This window comes from Prionailurus bengalensis, chromosome C2 (assembly GCF_016509475.1).
Source record: "Prionailurus bengalensis isolate Pbe53 chromosome C2, Fcat_Pben_1.1_paternal_pri, whole genome shotgun sequence".
NCBI classification, from domain to species: domain Eukaryota; kingdom Metazoa; phylum Chordata; class Mammalia; order Carnivora; family Felidae; genus Prionailurus; species Prionailurus bengalensis.
Genome location: NC_057350.1, coordinates 150,090,575 through 150,105,672, shown reverse-complemented (window position 1 = coordinate 150,105,672; position 15,098 = coordinate 150,090,575).

Genomic DNA, 15,098 nt, shown 5'->3' with positions numbered 1-15,098 from the left:
TGGCCCACAGAGCCTGGAGCAAAAGGCGCTCAGCCAAGTGCTCAATAGGTCCACTGACCCCACTTTGCCACATGCACAGGAATGATAATAAATGATGGCTGTGTTAAGCCCTTGAGTTTCGAGGGCTTTGTTTTGTGGCAACCGCTAGCTGATACAGAGAGTAACACACCTCTCCCAGCAATCAATAAGCAACTAATAAGTAAGGCTTTAAAATATTTGAAGAACATAGTAATGAAACTTGATATAACAGCTATATAAAGAACTCTGTACCCGGCCTCAAAGAAGACACATTCTTTCTAAGCAAATATGGAGCATTCTCTAAAAATTAAGCATATGTTAGGCCTAAAGGCAAATTTCAACTCATTCCAAAAACAAAATCTTGGGGTGCCTGGGTGGCTCAGTTAGTTAAGCATTCTGCTCTGGATTTTCAGATCATCATCTTGCAGTTTGTGGGTTTGAGGTCCGTGTTGGGCTCTGCACTGAGAACATGAAGCCTGTTTGGGATTCTCTCTCTTGGCTACTCCCCCGCCTCCCCCCAACCATCTCTCTCTCAAAAATAAACTTAAAATGAAAATGAAAAATAAGGAAAGAAAAAGGAAATCTCTACAGGCAAATTTAGTAATCAACACATGATGGCAAAAAAAGAAGAAAAAACGAATTCAACCCCCAAATCTATTCATTTAATTGGAATAGAAATAACATCCAAAATACTGGTATTATAGAAAAAAATCAAGTGGAACATATAGATAAATTAGAAACAAATGAGAAGAGGCACTACATATAAAAATCTTTAGGGTGCAGCCAAAGTCATACAAAAAAAAATAGAGCTCTAATACATTTGCTAGAAAATAAGAGATTAAAAAAACCCTAACATCTCAACTCAAAAAGCTAAGAAAAGAACATCAAAATAATCCCCCAAAGTAAGTAAATAATAAATATAAAAGTAGAAACCAAGAAATCGAACAATAGAACCCTTTCTTTCTTCTGGAGGAGGGAGGAAACAAATAAAATTGACAAATTGTGACAAGTTTAATCTAGAAAAATTTAGAAAAAACACCAATAAACAACATTAGGAATGATAAAGGGACTGTAACTGTAAACATAGTAGAGTTTTTAAAAATTGAAGGGAATATTACATAAAACTTTATAATAACAAACTGGAAAGGGAAAACATGCATGATTTTCTAGGAATCAAATGCCCAATATTGGCAAAGAAGTAGGAAATTTAAAGAGAACAACAAACACAAAATAAACTGGAAAGGTGGTCTAATATTTATACTAAAGTGTGTCCAAACACAGCCAAACCTTTGGGGTACCAAAAATCTCTTATTACTTAACCACGTATAAATGTGGAAGTCTTTCCAATATATTTTATAAGGCTAGCATAATAATCCTGATACCAACATAAGAAAAAAGAAGGCAGGCAGGCAGGCAGGCAGGCAGGCTATAAGCTTAGCTCACTCTATAAATATGAAAATTCCAGGGAGTGACCAATATGGCAGAACAGCATGGAAGGTTTTTTTTGCGTCTCGCACCTATGAAATACAGCCAGACTAACACTAAACCATCCTGCACACCTAGAAAACTGATCTGAGGTATAACACAACAATCTGCACAACCTGAACCACAGAACTCAGCAGGTAACAGCGGTGAACTGGGGAAGAGAAGGCTCAGAGGGCAGGGAGCTGTTTTTGCTTGCGAAGGGAGGATTGAGATGGGGGTGGAGGTGCTGTGGTGGGGGGTAGAATATGGGAAAAGCACCACCCCTCAAAAGCAGCTGGAGAGAAAGTGGAAAAGTGGGAACAGCCACAGGGACTGAATTAAAAAGGGAGAAAGGAGAAAGGAGAGGGTTTAAATTCCATTAAGACTCTATAAACAGGGGAGCACAGTCTGAAACTCCACAGCTAGATACCTGGTAGTGCTCTGATGAGAAGGGTGAGTCCCCAGGAGCAGAGAGTGAGATCAACCACATTCGCTGGTGCCAGAACGAAGTCGTTGGGGATGAAGCCTGGTGCCAGATGTGTGTTGTGATTTGCCATAATCCCTGAAACGCTGCTGCCACACGATCACATGAACTTTTTCTGGGCCGGGCTGGTAACTGGCCACAGTCTCCAGGCAGCAGCAGCAGCAGCACAGTTTCTGCAAATGTTCCTGGGTGTGGCCAGCACCCGGCCATTGCTCAGTGAGACCCTCCCCCAGAGGATCTGAGTGGGTCAAAGCCGCAGTCCCTCAAAAGTAAAGGGTTGGGAAACACAGCTACATCTGAGATAAAACTCAGGAGGGAGGTGCTTCCTGGCAACCTGATGGCTTGGTCACGAACAGTGTAAAAGTGGGGAGTGGATGGAAACAGGAGACAGAGGATGGGTGCATGACTACTGATCAGGTAGAACAGAGTTCTGATACTAGAGACTGGGTAGCTGGGTGACGCCATTTTCACCTCTCCCGCATGTGTGCATACACACTTACAAGCACCACAACAATCCACCCCAGTAAGCTAAACAGCACCATTTAGTGGAGAATGGAGCCATTACACTAAGCCCTGCCCAACTGGGCCAACCTCACTCTTCAGAAATATGAGTCTCTCTCCCTGCTTAGTTTATGACTATAAAGTGCTTCATAGTTTGACTTCTAGGGGAAAACGATGTAATTTAAATTGTATTTCAGTCTGTTCCCTGGTCCACCTATTCAATTTTTTTTTCCTTTTTCATTTCTTTTTTTTGAATACAGAGAGGGGCGCCTGGGTGGCGCAGTCGGTTAAGCGTCCGACTTCAGCCAGGTCATGATCTCGCGGTCCGGGAGTTCAAGCCCCGCGTCGGGCTCTGGGCTGATGGCTCAGAGCCTGGAGCCTGTTTCCGATTCTGTGTCTCCCTCTCTCTCTGCCCCTCCCCCATTCATGCTCTGTCTCTTTCTGTCCCAAAAATAAATAAACGTTGAAAAAAAAAATTAAAAAAAAAATGAATACAGAAAGAGAAAAAATATATTTTTATTATCAATTTTTATTAAAAATATTTCTTTAATTTTTTCTATATTTTTTTACTTTTTTGTAAAATTTTCAAATTCTATTTTACTTTCATCATTTCATTTTATTCTATTTCAGTGTATTAATTTTTTCAAATTGTCAAACGTTTTCTTTCTTTCTTTCTTTTTCTTTTTTCCCTTTTTTCTCTAATCTATCAAACTCCCTTCAACAACCAGACGAAAACACACCTAGTATCTAACATGATTTATTTGATGTGTGTGTGTTTTTAATTTTTTAATTTAAAAATTTTTTTACATTATTAATTCCTTTTTTTCCTACAAAATGATGAAACAAAGAAATTCAGCCCAAAAGAAAGAGCAGGAAGAAATGACAGTCAGGGACTTAACGCAGACACAAGCAAGACATCTGAACCAGAATTTAAAATCATGATAATAAGAATACTAGCTGGGGTTGAAAATAGATTAGAACCCCTTTCTGTGTAGATGAAAGAAGTAAAAGCTAGTCAGGATAAAATAAAAAATGCTATAACTGAGCTGCAATCTAGAATACTTGCCACTGTGGCAAGGATGGATGAGGCAGGGCAGAGAATCAGTGATATAGAGGACAAATGTATGGATAACAATGAAGCAGAAAAAAGTGCGACACTAAGGCAAAAGAGCATGATTTAAAAATTAGATAAATCAGTGACTCATTAAAAAGGAACAACACCAGAATCATAGGGGTCCCAGAAGATGAAGAGAGAGAAAAAGGGGTGGAAGGGTTATGTGAGCAAATCATAGCAGAAAACTTTCCTAACCTGGGGAAAGACACAGACATCAAAATCTAGGAAGCACAGAAGACTCCCATTAGATTCAACAAAAACCGACCATCAACAAGGCATATCATAGTCAAATTCACAAAATACACAGGCAAGGAAAGAATCAGGAAAGCAGCATGGGAAAAATGTCCTTAACCTACAAGAGAAGACAGATCAGGTTTGCAGCAGACCTATCCACAGAAACTTGGCAGGCCAGAAAGGAGTGGCAGGATATATTCAATATGCTGAATCAGAAAAATTTGCAGCCAACAATTCTTGATCCAGCAAGGCTGTCATTCAAAACAGAAGAGAGATAAAAAGTTACCCAAACAAAAATAAAAGGAGTTCGTGAGCACTAAACCAACCCTGCAAGAAACTTAAGGGGGATTCTCTGAGGGGAGAAAAGATGAGGAAAAAAAAAAGAACCAAAAGCAACAAAGACTAGAAAGAACCAGAGAACATCACCAGAAACTCCAACTCTATAAGCAACATAATGGCAATAAATTTATATCTTTCAGTACTCACTCTAAATGTCAATGGACTAAATGCTCTAATCAAAAGATATAGGGTAACAGAATAGATAATAAAATAAGATCCATCTATGTGTTGTTTACAAGAGACCCACTTTAAACTTTTTTTTTTCAACGTTTATTTATTTTTGGGACAGAGAGAGACAGAGCATGAACGGGGGAGGGGCAGAGAGAGAGGGAGACACAGAATCGGAAACAGGCTCCAGGCTCTGAACCATCAGCCCAGAGCCTGACGTGGGGCTCGAACTCACGAACCGCGAGATGGTGACCTGGCTGAAGTCGGACGCTTAACCGACTGTGCCACCCAGGCGCCCCTACAAGAGACCTACTTTAGACCTAAAGACACCTTCAGATTGAAAATAGGGAGGTGGAGAACCATCTATCATGCTAATGGTCAGCAAAAGAAAGCCAGAGTAGCCATACTTATATCAGACAATCTAGACTTTAAAATAAAGACTGTAACAAGAGATGAAGAAGGGCATTATATCACACTTAAGGGGTCTATAGACCAAGAAGACCTAACAATTGTAAATATTTATCCTCCAAATGTGGGAGTACCCATATATGTGTGTGTGTGTGCGTGTGTGTGTGTGTGTGTGTGTGTGTATCAATTAATCACAAACATAAAGAAACTCATTGTTTCTTTATAATATAATACCATAATAGTAAGGGACTTCGATAATTATAATTCTATAATTATAATTCTATAATTCTATAATACCATAATAGTAAGGGACTTCAACACCCCACTTAAAGCAGTGGACAGATCATCTAAACAGAAAATCAATAAGGAAAAATGGCTTTGAATGACACACTGGACCAGATTAACTTAAGAGATATATTCAGAACATTTCATCCTAAAGCAGCAATATATACATTCTTCTCCAGGGCACATAGAATGTTCTCCAGATCACATACTGGGACACAATTCAACCCTCACCAAGTACAAAAAGATCAAGACCATACCGTGCATATTTTCAGACCCAACATTATGAAACTCAAAATCAACCTCAAGAAAAAATGTGGAAAGATAACAAATACGTGGAGACTAAAGAACATCTTATTAAAGAACGAATGGGCTAACCAAGAAGTTAAAGAGGAAATTAAAAAGTACATGGAAGCCAATGAAAATGACAACACCACAACCCAAAACCTCTGGGATACAGCAAAGGCAGTCATAAGATGGAAGTATAAAGCAATCCAGGCCTTGCTAAAGAAGGAGGAAAGGTCTCAGATACACAACATAACCTTACATCTTAAAGAGCTGGAAAAAGAACAGCAAATAAAACCAGCAGAAGACAGGAAATAATAAAGATTAGAGCAGAAATCAATGCTATCAAAACAAAAACAAACAAAACAAAACAAAACCAAAACAAACAAACAAACAAACAAAAACCGGTAGAACAGATCAATGAAATCAGAAGCTGGTTCCTTGAAAGAATTAACAAAATTGATAAACCACTAGTCAGTTTGATCAAAAAGAAAAAGGAAAGGACCCAAATAAATAAAATCAAGAATGAAACAGGAGAGATCACAACCGACACAGAAGGAATACAAACAATAATAAGAGAATATAATGAGCAACTATATGCAAATAAAATGGGCAATCTGAAAGACAAATTCCTAGAAACATATAAACTACCAAAACTGAAACAGGAAGAAGAAAATGTGAACAGACCCATAACCAGTAAAGAAATTGAACCAGTAATAAAAAATCTCCCCCCAAAACAGGAGTCCAGGGCTAGATGGCTTTCCCGGGGAATTCTACCAAATATTTAAGGAGGAGTTAACACCTATTCTCTTGTAGCTGTTCCAAAAACTAGAAATGGAAGGGAAACTTCCAAACTCTTTCTATGAAGCCAACATTACCTTGATTCCAAAACCAGAAAAATACCCCACTAAAAAGGAGAACTACAGATCAATTTCCCTGATGAACATGGATGCAAAAATCCTCAACAAGATATTAGCCAACCAGATCCAACAATACGTTAAAAAAATTACTCACCACGACCAAGTGGGATTTATACCTGAGATGCAGGGCTGGTTAAATATCCATAAAACAATCAATGTGATACATCACATCAATAAAAGAAAGGACAAGAACCACATGATCCTCTCAATAGATGCAGAGAAAGCATTTGACAAAATACAACATCCTTTTTTGATAAAAACCCTCAAGAAAGTAGGGATAGAAGGATCATACCTCGAGATCAAAAAAGCCATATATGAAAGACCCACCACTAATATCATCCTCAACGGGGAAAAACTGAGAGCTTTCTCTCTAAGGTCAGGAACAAGACAGGGATGTCCGCTCTTGCCACTGTCATTCAACATAGTATTGGAAGTCTTAGCTTTAGCAATCAGACAACACAAAGAAATAAAAGGCATCCAAATAGGTCAGGAGGAGGTCAAACTTTCACTCTTCGCAGATGACGTGATACTCTATATGGAAAACCCAAAAGATTCCACCAAAACACTGCTAGAACTGATCCATGAATTCATTAAAATCGCAGGATATAAAATCAATGCACAAAAATCTGTTGCATTCCTATACAGCAACAATGAAGCGACAGAAAGAGAAATCAAGGAATCGATCCCATTTACAATTGCACCAAAACCCATAAAATACCTAGGAATAAATCTAACCAGAGGTGAAAAATCTATACACTTAAAACTATAGAAAGCTTATGAAAGAAACTGAAGAAGACACAAAAAAATGGAAAAAGATTCCATGCTCCTGGATAGGAAGAACAAATATTGTTAAAATGTCGATACTACCCAAAGCGATCTACATATTCAATGCAATCCCTATCAAGATAACACCAGCATTCTTCACAGAGCTAGAACAAAGAATCCTACAACTTGTATGGAACCAGGAAAGACCCCAAATAGGCAAAACGATCTTGAAAAAGAGAACCAAAGCAGGAGGCATCACAATCCCCGACTTCAAGCTATACTACAAAGTTGTAATCATCAAAACAGTATGGTACTGGCACAAAAACAGACACTCAGATCAATGGAACAGAATAGAGAACCCAGAAATGGACCCACAAACGTGTGGCCAATTAATCTTTGACAAAGCAGGAAAGAATATCCAATGGAATAGAGATAGTCTGTTCAGCAAGTGGTGCTGGGAAAACTGGACAGTGACATGCAGAAGTATGAACCTGGACCACTTTCTTACACCATACACAAAAATAAACTCAGAATGGATGAAAGACCTAAATGTAAGACAGGAAGCCAGCAAAATCCTCAAGGAGAAAGCAGGCAAAACCTCTTTGACCTTGGCCACAGCAACTTCTTACTCAACATGTCTCCAGAGGCAAGGGAAACAAAAGCAAAAATGAACTATTGGGACCTCATCAAAATAAAAAGCTTCTGCACAGCTAAGGAAACAATCATCAAAAGTAAAAGTCAACCAATGGAATGAGACAAGATATTTGCAAATGACATATCAGATAAAGGGTTAGTATCCAAAATCTATAAAGAACTTATCAAAGTCAACACCCAAAAAATAAATAATCCAGTGAAGAAATGGGCAGAAGACAGGAATAGACACTTCTCCAAAGAAGACATCCAAATGGTCAACCAACACATAAAAAATGCTCAACATCACTCATCATCAGGGAAATACAAATCAAAACCACCATGAGATACCACTTCACACCTGTCAGAATGGCTCAAAAGAACAGCTCAGGCAACAACAGATGTTGGCGAGGATGCAGAGAAAGAGGATCTTTTTTGCATTGCTGGTGGGAATGCAAGCTGGTGCAGCCAGTCTGGAAAACAGTATGGAGGTTCCTCAAAAAATTGAAAATAGAGCTACCCTCTGACCCAGCAATTGCACTACTAGGTATTTATCCAAGGGATACAAGTATGCTGTTTCGAAGGAACACATGCAATGCACCCCCACGTTTATAGCGGCACTATCAACAATAGCCAAAGTATGGAAAGAGCCCAAATGTACATCAACGGATGAATGGATAAAGAAGATGTGGTATATATATACAATGGAGTATTACTCAGCAACCAGAAAGACTGAAATCTTGCCATTTGCAACTACATGGATGGAACTAGAGGGTTTTATGTTAAGTGAAATTAGTCAGAGAAAGACAAAAATCACATGACTTCACTCATATGAGGACTTCAAGATACAAAACAGACAAACATAAGGGAAGGGAAGCAAAAATAATATAGAAACAGGGAGGGGGACAAAACCTAAGAGACTTTTAAATATGGAGAACAAACAGAGGGTTAATGGAGGGGTTGTGGGAGGGGGATGGGCTAAATGGGTAAGGGGAATTAAGGAATGTACTCCTGAAATCATTGTTGCACCATATGCTAACTAACTTGGATGTAAATTTAAAAAATAAGTTAAAAAAATAAAGATGAAAACTACCCCCAAAAAAGTCAAATTAAATCCAGCAGCATATTAAAAATAAGATTTATACTAGCTATGCAAACATGATTCAACTTTAGGAAAATTTTAATGTCAGTCACTTGATTGGCACATTAAAGAAGAAAAACATATGCGCATTTCACTAGATTACAAATTTTTTTTTTTTATAAAAAATCAACTCATTCCTGAAAGGAAAACTAAAAAGACTCTAACTAGGAATAGAAGGGAATTTCTTAAAATGATGAGGACATGGCCCAAAATATCCTGCATCTGAAGCACCCTGCAGCTGGCAGGCAGTCCTCTCCCGCTCCCAACCACAGCCCAGGGACATCACCAGGGTTCTGTCTAGCAGCAGACAAGTTTTCTCCCCAGACGCGCTCTTCCTCATTTGTGATGGATTGTGCCTCAGCCCCCCTTGTATTTTGGTCTACTTTCACTACATCTCAGAGATATTCCTGAATATTTCTCGCATGGGGCAGTATCCTTTCTTAGCCTTCAAGTGTTGCTACGTTTTCTTGTATTGCATTGTATTGTATTGTATTGTATTGTATTATATTATTATATAATATTATATTATATTATATTTATTATATTCTTTGAGGAGCTTTAAAGAACAGGTTTAGAGGAGCAGTTCTCAAAATCTAGTATAAATTAGAATCACCTAGGAGTTTTAAAAATGAAGTGTTCTGGGCCCATCCCAAGTTATTTTGTATGTAACTTCCCCCTGATTATATTAATAATCTATATTCATTGTAGATTTTTTAAAAATAATGAGAGAGGCACCTGGGCAACTCAGTCAGTTGAGCATCTTACTTGGGCTCAGGTCATGATCTTGCAGTTCATGAGTTCGAGCCCCACATCAGGTTTGGTGCCTTCAGCACAGAGCCTGCTTCAGATCTTCTGTCCCCCCACCCCCCCAACCCTTCTGTCCCACTCCAGCTGTGCGCTCTCTCTCAAAAATAAATAAAACAAAAAATAAATAAATAAATAAAACATTTAAAAAAATGTAAATAATAAGAAAATAAGGTCACATACTTGATATATTTTGAAACATGACTTTTGGGGAGTTTCCACCAGCCACAAGGGGATGAGTATTTTACCTCATTTATTTTTGTACACGTGGGTATAATACAAGATTCCCTCCCCCTTTCATAAATTGTTCTGGGTCAATAGGAGAAGGAGGTCCCAGCACTGGTATCAATACTTAAACTGGAATAGACACATGTTACCCCAAGATTTCTAGATGAGCTGTGTGGAAGTGATTCCTTGACCTCAGTGCAATGAGGGATGACCCCATCTACCCAAATTAGGGTGCTCTGGGTCTACACCCTGTTGATTTTCGTTCCAAGCTTTTATGACAATATCTCTGTTTTCCTCACTTGTGAAGGACAAAATTGGTAAGTACAGCTCTCTTAGCTTACTGTCTGGAGAGGCTCCCTGGCTGTCAGGAGACATCAGTCATGATGCTTGAACTTGCTTTCTAGCCTATACACCGTCTTCTGGGATATGCACCATGCCTTCGGAAACACATACACAGAGAACTCAATTTCGGTGATGTTTGCCTATTTATCTCAAACTTGCCTGATTTCGTTTCAAAGGTGATTAATTCCTAAACCTATTGGGAGCAGTGTGATGAGCCAGAAGTCACTGTGCCTGGGGATAGGTGATGACATTCACAGTGAATGAACAAGAACTGCCAGCCTGTGCACCCAGTGGATGGATGACTCGGTGTGGAGTGAGCACGTCCGGGAAGCGCGATTATACAGGTTTGTCCCATTTCAATCCGGGCACCTGTGAGCCTCAGTCACAGTCTGTGAGTGGCTGGGTAAGACCTCCCTCACCTGCCGTGGGGAGAAATTTCCTTGCTCTGTGGTCAGGGAACCCAGTAAATTTCCCCTGGGTTACAGGGCTAAGGAGCATGCATGCCTTCACACTAACAAAACTCAGTGTGGGTATGCTTCTTTACTTTTCTTTTCTTTTTAAAGTAATCTATCTCTACACCCATCATGGGGCTTGAACTCACAACCCCAAGATCAAGAGTCACATGCTCTACCATCTGAGCCAGTCAGGTGCCCCACTTTCTTTTCCTTTAAAAAGCGTACATGTTTATTGGTGAAGATAATAAACCTTTCTTGTAGGCATTTTGGAAAATACAGAAAAAGCATCAAAGAAAACAACAGTCAGTCGTGACCCACCATCTAAAGATGACTGCTTTTAATTTTTTGTATATTGTTATTTTTTCGAAGTGAACATACATGGTAGGTGTCTTAGGAAACTGTGTTTGTATGTGATGTGAAGTTTTCTATCTCACTTTTGTCATTTCACATACATTCTAGAGCACTTACCTTCCAGCACCTGATTTCACTTTTCTGAACTGGAAAATCCCCTCTCTGTCTTTCCAATCTCTTTTCAGAAGTAGCCACTGTAGCAGTTGGGTACCATATTCTTCCAGATATTTTCTGTGTTTATGCAGATAGGAAAAAAATAAATATCGTTGAACACATGTAGCCCCTTTTGAAACAATAAATGGAATTCTGTTGTATGTATTGTTTACTTTTGTTCACTTAACAATGTACCCACTTACTCATTTAATAATTATTTTCTGGGGCGCCTGGGTGGCTCAGTCGGTTAAGCGTCCGACTTCAGCCAGGTCACGATCTCGCGGTCCGTGAGTTCGAGCCCCGCGTCCGGCTCTGGGCTGATGGCTCGGAGCCTGGAGCCTGCTTCCGATTCTGTGTCTCCCTCTCTCTCTGCCCCTCCCCCGTTCATGCTCTGTCTCTCTCTGTCTCAAAAATAAATAAACGTTAAAAAAATTTTTTAAAAATAATTATTTTCTTAGGGCTGCTGCTGTGTGGGCACGAGAACCATGGACACCTTCCCAGAGCATGGCAAGGAACCCCTCATTTTGAAAGCTGGGTACAGAGAATTCCACAAATGATTTATTTAACTTCACCTACACTTTTAGGTTGGTTCTGATATTTTTGCTTTCACCAATGATGTTTCCCCATTGGCCTAACACTGTGCTAGCATCCCAGATGACGAGGAAAGTGGCACTTACTTCAGCAGATGGGTCAACAACCCACTTATATCGGCAGCACCTGTCTTCTGGATACACCTTTTTAAAAATACTAATTGCCATTGCATCTAATTGGGGTCTGGCACTGTTATCATTTTGCAAGGTCAAGTACTTTCATGTTAGTGATTAATATTTTAGTGAGTTAGTTGGAATGGGGACTTGATTCACAAGTTACTGGGACCCATCCCTGGCCCTTTCTCTCACTGCTGGAAAACCCGTGGCTGTTGTCCTCACCTCATCTCTTCTACTTTCTAGTGTGGGAGCTGACATATTGATTTCATTTACAACTTCCAAGGGATTTTTTTTGAGGTTTATTTATTTTTGAGAGAGAAGGAGAGAGAGAGACAGAGAATCCGAAGTGGTTTCTGCGCTGACAGCAGTAAGCCCGATGCGGGGCTTGAACCCACAAACCTCAAGATCATCACCTGAGCCGAAGTCAGATGTTCAACTGACTGAGCCACCTTGGTGCCCTCCCTACATCCCCATTTAGGTAACACAGTAAATACTACATAGTAGGTCAAATAAAATTACACTCCACCTCACCCACAGATAATTATATGGCCATTAGGAGGCTTGTCACTAAAAGCTCTTTGTATGATGTTGATAGACGAAGTCATCATTTTTTTTTTGTCTTATTCCCTGAGTTTGGGTAATTATTCTTCTATCTCTCAGTGTCTCAGTTTCCTTCTGTGTAGAATGAGAGTAATACTACTTCCTATCCCATAGGTTGTTTTGAAGATAGAATGAATACATGTAAAGTGCATCGTCAGTAATGTCTCTACTAATTCACCAACGAGGAATACTTTTTAAATTAGCTGATACCTCATTACCCAGTAGAAGATCGATGTTGCACGTGATTTCTGTCCAAAAGAAAGAATCACCCCAAAAGGTATGATTTTAATGCCTATAGGACATTGGATAGTTTGGAGTCTAATTTTGCAATCGTATCCACGGTCAGGTATTAAACAAATGCCGGCCCATGTTATTAATCAGCAGTGGTAACAACGATCACATTACAGTTCTAAGTCTTGAAACCACTCCTCAGATACAGAGGAGCAGGAGGCAGTGACGTGGTGCTCAGAACCGGGCAACCGCCAGTGCAAATGCTCAGCTGAAGGGTCACAGGGAAGACACACTGGCTGTGTCATGTGGGGAAGGTCAAGTGGCTCTGCCACAGCGTGTGTCAGACTCTAACATTTGGTTTGGCCAACTCCTGTCCACTTATAACCCACCCCAATCACAAACTTGGCAGGGAAAACTCTTGTCTGGTGGCTACTAATGTGAAACTTTCAGACGAAGTCCAGAAAGCAAATTCCAGTTGGTTCCTTCTGGAACAGGATCCCCATGGGCATTGACACTTGACTTTCTCTGCCTGCATTTGGCGACCATATAGCAGATCGTGCTGCAAGATCTTCCACGCAAGAAGTGACCCCTTCTCCAGAACCCTCGCCTTTTCTCCCCGGGCACTTCAACAACGGGGGCAGCCCTCAGGCCTTCCAGGCATCGCTTTACTAGTCTCTTGTCTCAGCAATCCTAGAATTTTCAATGCTAGTGCCAGCCACGTCTGATGTGACTTTACGTTCTTCCAAGAGAAGATCCCTCCCCCAATTTCACAGACACAATTGAAATACACAAAATTGCATATATTTAAAGTGTGCTATTTGTTCAGTTTGACATATGTACACATCACTGCAATCAGGATGACAATTTGCATCAGCACCAACTACACTGACACTTCAGACAGGTTTGCGTTTTCTGGAATGTATATAAATATAAATATATATGCATGTATCTATAATTATATATAAATGGGATCAGAGAGCATGTACTTTATTTGTCTAGCTTCTTTCAGTTAGCATAACTATTTTGAGATTTATCCAGGTTGTTGCACACATGCACAGTCTGTTCCTTTTTCTTGCTGAGTAATATTCCACAGTATGGATATACCATAATTAAAAAAATTTTTTTTAACGTTTATTTATTTTTGAGACAGAGAGAGACAGAGCATGGAAAGGGGAGGGGCAGAGAGAGAGAGGAGGGAGACACAGAATCCGAAACAGGCTCCAGGCTCTGAGTTGTCAGCACAGAGCCCGATGCAGGGCTCGAACTCACGGACCGCGAGATCACGACCTGAGCTGAAGTCGGACGCTTAACTGACTGAGCCACCCAGGTGCCCCGTATAATTTTTTTATATATTCACCTGGTGATGTACATTTGTGTTGCTTCCAGGTTTTTTTTTTTGATATTACAAATAACGATTTGTTATCATGTGTATAATTCTTTGTGTGGGCATGTATTTTCATTTTTCTTGGGTAAATACATAGTTGTAGAATGGCTAGTTCGTAGGGCAAGTGTATGTTTGACATTTTAGGAAACTGTCATGCTGTTTTCCAAGCGGTTACATCACTTCACATCCCCACCAGCCGTGTGTGAGAGTTCCTGTTGCTCCACGGCCTTGCCAACACTCAGTAGGGTCAGACTCATTACTTTTAGCCATTCTGTTAAGTATATGGTATTTTTATTTTTATTTACTTAATGAATCATGATGTTGAACATCTTTGCATGGCTTATTGGCCATTTGTATATCTTTTTTGTGAAGTGTCTATTTGAATCTTTTGCATGTTTTCTTACTGTATTGTTTTGTCTTCTTCTTATTGAGTTAAAGAGTTCTTTAGGTTTGGCTGCAAGTTCTTTGTCTTATACATGTACTGCACATATTTTCTCCCAGTCTGTGGCTTGCATTTTTGTTTTCTTCTGGGTGAATTTCAAAGAATTCTGGGTGAATTTTGATGAAGTCCATGTGTCATTATTTTTCTTTTATAGTTTATGTTTTAAGAAATCTTTACCAACCCCAGCATTGCAAAGAATCTTCTCTTAATGTTTTCTTCTTGACGTTTATAGTTTTCAGTTCTGTGTTGAGTTAAATTTTGTGTATTTGTGTGTTAGTTTTCAGTACGTTCCTTTTTTTCCACAGGGATATCGAGTACATACAGTACCATTTAAAGACAAGACAAGATCAGGTTTTGAGATGAAAGCACCCTCCTGATTACTTTTATTTGAAGGTATTCTGTTCAGTCATGTGTCCCAGGAGACATAGTGCACAGGGCTGGACATTATATCCCAGGAAAGATTTGACTTGGATGCAGTGAGGGAAATAAGAGGGCTATCACCTCCTTTGTTTTAGATGGCATACTTCTCCTAATGTAGCCTTATATCAAACTACCTGTTTTTACTCTGATTTTTGTTCTTTGCCAGTCATGTAACATTATTGACTCATACTGAGTTGAAGGTAATTAGAACCTCTACATCTTGCTTAT